Below are 6,247 nucleotides of genomic sequence, written 5' to 3' on the forward strand. Positions count from 1 at the left end.
CTGTTTCCCTTTCAGCAGTGCTTCCTCTGTGTCTTCCACAAAGTCTCTCTGTGTTAGATTTATGCTCAGATTGGTGAGAAGGCTGTGGACAGACCCAAAACTACAAAAGAAAAAAGACCATCTCTCTCTGTGTATCCATATACCAAATTTTGTGAAAGGGTCCTGAACAGCCCTTCTTAGGTATGTGCCCATGTTACTGAAAAACGCTCCAGGACAGCATGAACTAGGGCAGTCCTAGGACGGGATGCTGGAAGTCATAAACACATCCACATCACTGCCTAACAAGGTGGAATCATGGAGAGTGAAGAGCTGTGGTCAGATCCCTCCCTCTCGATACTCCCCTCACACTTTGTGTGAACTTTGTTAGCAGTTCCCATACTGCTCAGTAATTGTTTACATCTTATCTTCCCCACCAGGCTGTGAACACCTGTAGAATGAGGATTTGGTCTTTCATTTTGACATCTCAGCATTTAGCATCCTGCTTGACATATAGGAGGAACTCAATACATATTTATCAGATGAATGAATATACTAGAATGCTGTGGTTTGCAATGCCATAGGGAAGAAAACAAGCAATCTTCAGGTCTGGCACAAACCACAATAATAAGGCTCCACTTAGATGCCATTGTATAATTTACAAAGTAAATGATAACTACTTTCCTCCCCAATTTTATATATGCATCTCATTTAAATCTAAATACAATGAAAATGTATGTACCACTTCTTATAAGCCTGTACTTAGCTGGGTGTAGAGGAGGGTGAGGAGGTTACAGAAGTAGAGGATGCGATCTGTAACGAGAGTTTGTTCTTGAGGAGAGGCAAGATAACTAACACAATTAGAAAACTGCTCCAAGATGATACATCATAAGTTCTTCCATTCAAATTGGTGCTCAGGTGCTCCCTGAGAAGGTCCAGGGTCTGTTGAGTTTCCAAGGAAGAACTTAGAGATATATTAAGAGCAGGGTTAGAAGAGTGACAAGGAGAGGTGCTAAAAAACATGACATATGTGGAAAGATTCAAAGAATTGGAGTGACTCAGGTTGGAGAAGAGAAGGCCGAGAGGAAACTGAATCATTTTCTTTTAGACAAAGAAGTGCTCTCTTGCTGGGGGATGGTGACCAGCTGTCCTCCTTTGCCTCTGCATGCAGAGCAAGGGGAAATGGGCTTAGACCGAAGGCAGGGCTAAGATTAGAGAGAAGGAAGAACTTGGCAGTGAGGGATGTTGTATAACCTACTTTTCGAGACACTTGGGGACTGAGGAGACTCCCACACTCCTGGTCCAGGCCCAGTGGACGTGTATTTGGGGATGGTCTGGTAGGCTGGCTGGGAACGGAGGAGGGGGTCCTGTGGGCCTTGTGTATGTAGCCTGATCTTTCTCGGTGTCCTCAATTTCCCGTTGGAAGTTAAGTTCCCAAATTTTGGAGCTGGCAAGGCAGCACCTCCCCTACCCACCACGCACTGCACCAGCGTTCTGGGCTGGGTAATAATGCCTGTCATTTCCTCTCCCGGGGGAGTGGGGCTGCAACCGCCCTGACAGCCCCGAGGGATTGAAGGCAACTAAAAATAGTGCATTAAATATAATCTATTGAGGGGCACATTTGCATTGCTTTTCTTTCCCCATGCCTGTCTCTTAATGCTTCCGGACAGGCCAGGCCTGGGTCTAACTCTGGGCACTGGGAATCAGATTCTGGGCTCCAGCTGCTCTCATTTTGTTCTCTAGACAAGAGATCCGAGGGAGCAAATCCATAAAGTACAGTTGGGGGGCCTCAGGGGCATGCCCTGCCACTCCTGCTCATTTCCCTTTGGGTCCTGTGGGTCCTTTAGGGCCCAAAGGTACAGGGAGAGAAGCTGGAAGAGGGGGAGGCAGTGTTGAAAAAGAGAGCCAGCTCAGGCTTTGTTCTCCCATCAGCCACTTCCGTCTGCTACACAATCTCTCTGAGGTTAAATATTAATTAAGAGCAAAATGACAGTGAGATCTGAGCAGTGTCACTTTCTGTCCCAACACAAATGCTAATTTCCTTCTTGGTATAAAGTGACTTTGGAGTGGGATTGGCAGCCCAGGGAGAAGAGCTGGGGAGGGGGAGGGGGAGGAGGTGTGGAGAGACGGGTGGCCCTGCTTCAGAACCATTAAGAGGAAGGAGGCAAGGGAGGTATTGGTGCTAGAATTCCAGAGGGAAGAAGAGGGCTCGTTAGGTTACAGAGGACATGGTCACAACACAAGCCTAGGCTCTCCTCACTTGAACAACAGTAATCTAAAAAGTTGGGATGGAGCTGGCTCTCCCACGTCCAAGGCAGGGTTCTTAACCTGGGATCCATGCATTGGTTTCAGGGCTCATGAAACCCTGGAAATTGTTTGAAAAACTGTGTTTGTGCACATAAACAGCTTTTTGGAGAGTTGTGAATTTTCATCAGAGCTGGTATGATGTCCCACAGTGTCATCCTCAGCATGTAGTACCCATCTTTGAGGTCACCTCACGATTCAAGATGGCCGCTAGAACCTTAGCCAAACATCTATCTTCTAGGCAGGAAGCAGGAGAAGGGTGGAGTGGGAGAAGGGGGCAAAAAATGTCCACTCCAGTTTTTGGTCCCCTTATTAATGAGCTATCCCAGAAATCCACTTCCATCTTCCTGTCCACACCCGCCTGCAAGAGACGCTGAGAAATATGGTCTTTCAGCTGATCATGCTGCAGCTCCATATAAAAATCAGTGTTTCTGTTAATAAGAAAAAGGAGGGCCATCCTGGTGGCCGAGTGGTTAAGTTTGCACGCTCTGCCTTGGTGGCCCGGGGTTTCACCAGTTCGGATCCTGGGTGTGGACATGGCACCACTCATTAGGCCACGCTGAGGCAGTGTCCCACATGCCACAACTAGAGGGACCTACGACTGAAAATATACAACTATGTACTGAGGGGATTTGGGGAGAAAAAGCAGAAAAAAAAAGAAGATTGACAACAGTTGTTAGCTCAGGTGCCAATCTTTAAGAAAAAAAGAGAAAAAGGAGAGCATGGTAGACAGCTAGGAATTTCTCCTGAAATCTGCCTCACTAAAGTTCAAGAATCTCACATTCGTGGGGGGAGATGTTACCATCTCTCCAGGGTTTCCATGTCCACTGCCCAGACAAAGCCGACTAAGGAAAAAGGCCGCTTGTCCAAGTGTCTGCTTTGTTTTGGAGTCCCATCAGCCACTCTTGAGTTCACACTTAGGGGCTGGTCCTCCCAAGTGAGGTTGCAGGTTTAGCCTCTGACAGGGGTGGCTATCTGAAAGGAAGCTAAATAAATAGGCGCTCGTTCCATCGAGGAACGTGGCCCAACAGGGGGCTTTGTGGTGTGTGTCTAGGAATGGCTTTGTTTTATCTCTCATAATTATCTTCTTCCTGGCAGCACTTTGCTCCCCACAGCCTGGAATGGGTAGCTGAGGAGAGGAAAGACATTTTTACTTCTTTCTGAAATATGCAAATAGGAAGGGGTCTGGGGTGTGGGTGTCAGAGAGGTGAACTGGGCCAGTGTGACAGTCCACCTGTTAAGGACCTGGGTGGTATATTTGATTCAATCTATTTCTCTTAGGTCTTTGTGCCTTTGCATGGGCTGTGCCATATGATTGCCGTGGTCATCCCATGGCCGACTTTTAATCTCTCTTGAGGCATCAGCTCCATGAAACGGTTCCTGATTTCTCTTGCTCCTTCTCCACCCACCCCAAGCCCTGCCTCAGGAAACGTCTTGTAATTCTGAACATATCTTCATTACAATTACAATGTCCTCACATTATTTCATACTTTTATTTGTCTTCCTCAACTGGGCTAAGAGCTCCTTCGTGATAGAGAATATTTCATGATTACCTGTGGTATACAACTCTGGGGAGGGCTCATTACATGTTTGATGGAGATGAAAAAAATATTTTTAAAGTGTTAATGAGCATCTTGTGTGGGCAAAATATTCTACAGGTAAGACGGGGATTAAAAAAATAAAAATTGCATAGACACTGGCTTCTAGGAGTTCATAGTCTAGTGGGGGAGACAGAAGAAGAGATTACTTGTCTGACACAAAGGTGATGGTGAAAAGGTGCAGGTATTTTTAGAACAGGGGAGGGAGAGATTAATAGAACGGAGGGGGATCTGGGAAGGTAACACGGATTTGTGTGAAGCTTTGAAGGAAAAGTCAAGCCCCCGTCTTTAGGGCAGTGACTGGGAAAGAAGGGGGAGGAGAAAGGAGAAAACATGAGCCCTCTTTGGAGATCAGGGGTTATGGCAGGATTGCAGAATCCCTGTGGGAATCTAGAAATGTTTCTGTTTGTTTGTTTTCATATAGGAAAACTGGTGCTCTAGGTGTGTCAGGTTGAGTACAAAGCCTGACCTTTTTCTGGAGGAAGACTGTTGTTTTGTTCCCGCGTGGCTTGAAGGTGCTTGTGAAGGTGTCAGGACTGGGAGATGGCGTACAGAGAAGAAGAGGCAAGAGGCCTGGGTGGGGCTGGGGTCTGGGCTGGGTACTACCTTGCTCTGGGAGTTTTGGAGGGCTTTGGGAAGGTGGTCCTACAATAGGTCCTCCCCTCACCCTTCCCTTTTCTGTCTTTCTTAAAATACCCTGTGTTCCTGCAGCAGTGCGGCTGCTAATCTAAAATAAAAACAGCAGGAAATGCAAATGGTCAGGTTCTCCTAGCAACAGGAGCCAACCCACGCAGGGCGTGTGGAGCAGAGCAAAACTGTCCTGAGGCTGAGATGCGGGTGGCTGGGGCGAGGAACAAGTCTCCTCTTACAGCTTCGACCCTCTAACTTCAGAGATGGACTGTCTTGTGGCAGCCACCTGCTATGCAGAAGGAACTCTCCATGAACGGGACTGGAGCAAAGGATCATGTGCTGGGGAGAAGGTTCAAGGGTAGGGGAGACAGCAGCAGGCCTAGTTGAAGACATCTCCTGATGGCAGTGCTTGTAATGGTGCCTCTCAGAACGTGACACTAGGGGTCGAACTAGGTGCATGATTGAGAAGGGCCAGGATTTGTGTGTATGTTTCTATGTGTCCATTTGAATCAACCCATGGAGCTTTGTCATTCCTAATGTTATGAAATAAATGGAAGTATAAGATGCCTCAGATTACAAGGTAAGGGATCTAAATCAGGAAACTGCAAAGACTCTTAGAGATGCCTGGTCTAACCCCCTTCTGTTACAAACGAAGAAACTGAGGTACAGAGAGGTGAGTGACTCTCCCAGGACACAGATTTAATTAGTGGCAGAGGTGGAATTAGAAAACAGGTATCCAGGCCACGCCTCATTCCATTTTGAGTCAAAGCTGCTATTGGCCCTCCTCTGCACACAGCTAGATAATTAGAAGCCATGATAACCTTACTGGGCCTCTGGGGCGGAGGGCAGGGGGCAATCATCTTAGGGACATCAAACAAGTGTAAAGTTATTTGAGAGACAAATGGCAGCTGCAACCCATGTGAAGTGCTGTGGAAAAGTGAGCACCTGAAGATGAGAGAGGCATTGGATGGAGGTTAGAAACAAAAGGATTGTCGCTCAGAATGCCACACAGCTCCTGGCGGTTGCTATGCACAGACATTCCGTGGGGGTCTCTCAGTGGGAAACGAGAGGAAGAACATTACCCTGCCAAGGTTACATGGGATGAAACTGGAGAAAGTGAGGTGACTTGCTCAAGGGGACAGATCCAAGTGCGGTAGAACTTGGAATAGAACCCTGGAATCCTGCCTCCCAGAGAGGTCCATGTGCCCTAGAAAGTGTGGTTTCCTATTACATAAGCAACTCTTTTATTACTCACACTCTGGCTTCCTCCTGCAAGTCTCGTACAGCATCTCCCCCAGAAAGCATGGTGGAAGAAAAAGGGTTCTTAGTTCCAGCTGTCTTGGCCACTGGAGTGCACGGTCGAATCGTGAGGATTCCAGGATAGGTAGTAGGGCGGATAACAGCAACAAGCCATGTTGGGGGAAACGGCTAATGTACTCAGAGCTTGATTTCAGAACCACTGACCTCGGAACGATCTATACATCTGCATGCTTCACTTCCTCGTGGCCCCGTGGTACCTCATGGCCAAAGGTGCCCTCAGTCCTCACTTTCCCAAGTTGCCTCATCTTTCCGGGTCAAAGCTTGAACTGAGGCAGTCAGTTGATGAATAGAAGAAAGAACATGGGCTTTGGTGTCAGCAGCCTGGGCTCAAATTCTAGCTTAGTCATTGGCTGTATGACCTTAAGTAACTTAGCTTCTGAGAATTGGATTCTTTATCTGTAAAAGGAGAGCAATTTGGT

This window comes from Equus asinus, chromosome 20 (assembly GCF_041296235.1).
Source record: "Equus asinus isolate D_3611 breed Donkey chromosome 20, EquAss-T2T_v2, whole genome shotgun sequence".
NCBI lineage: Eukaryota > Metazoa > Chordata > Mammalia > Perissodactyla > Equidae > Equus > Equus asinus.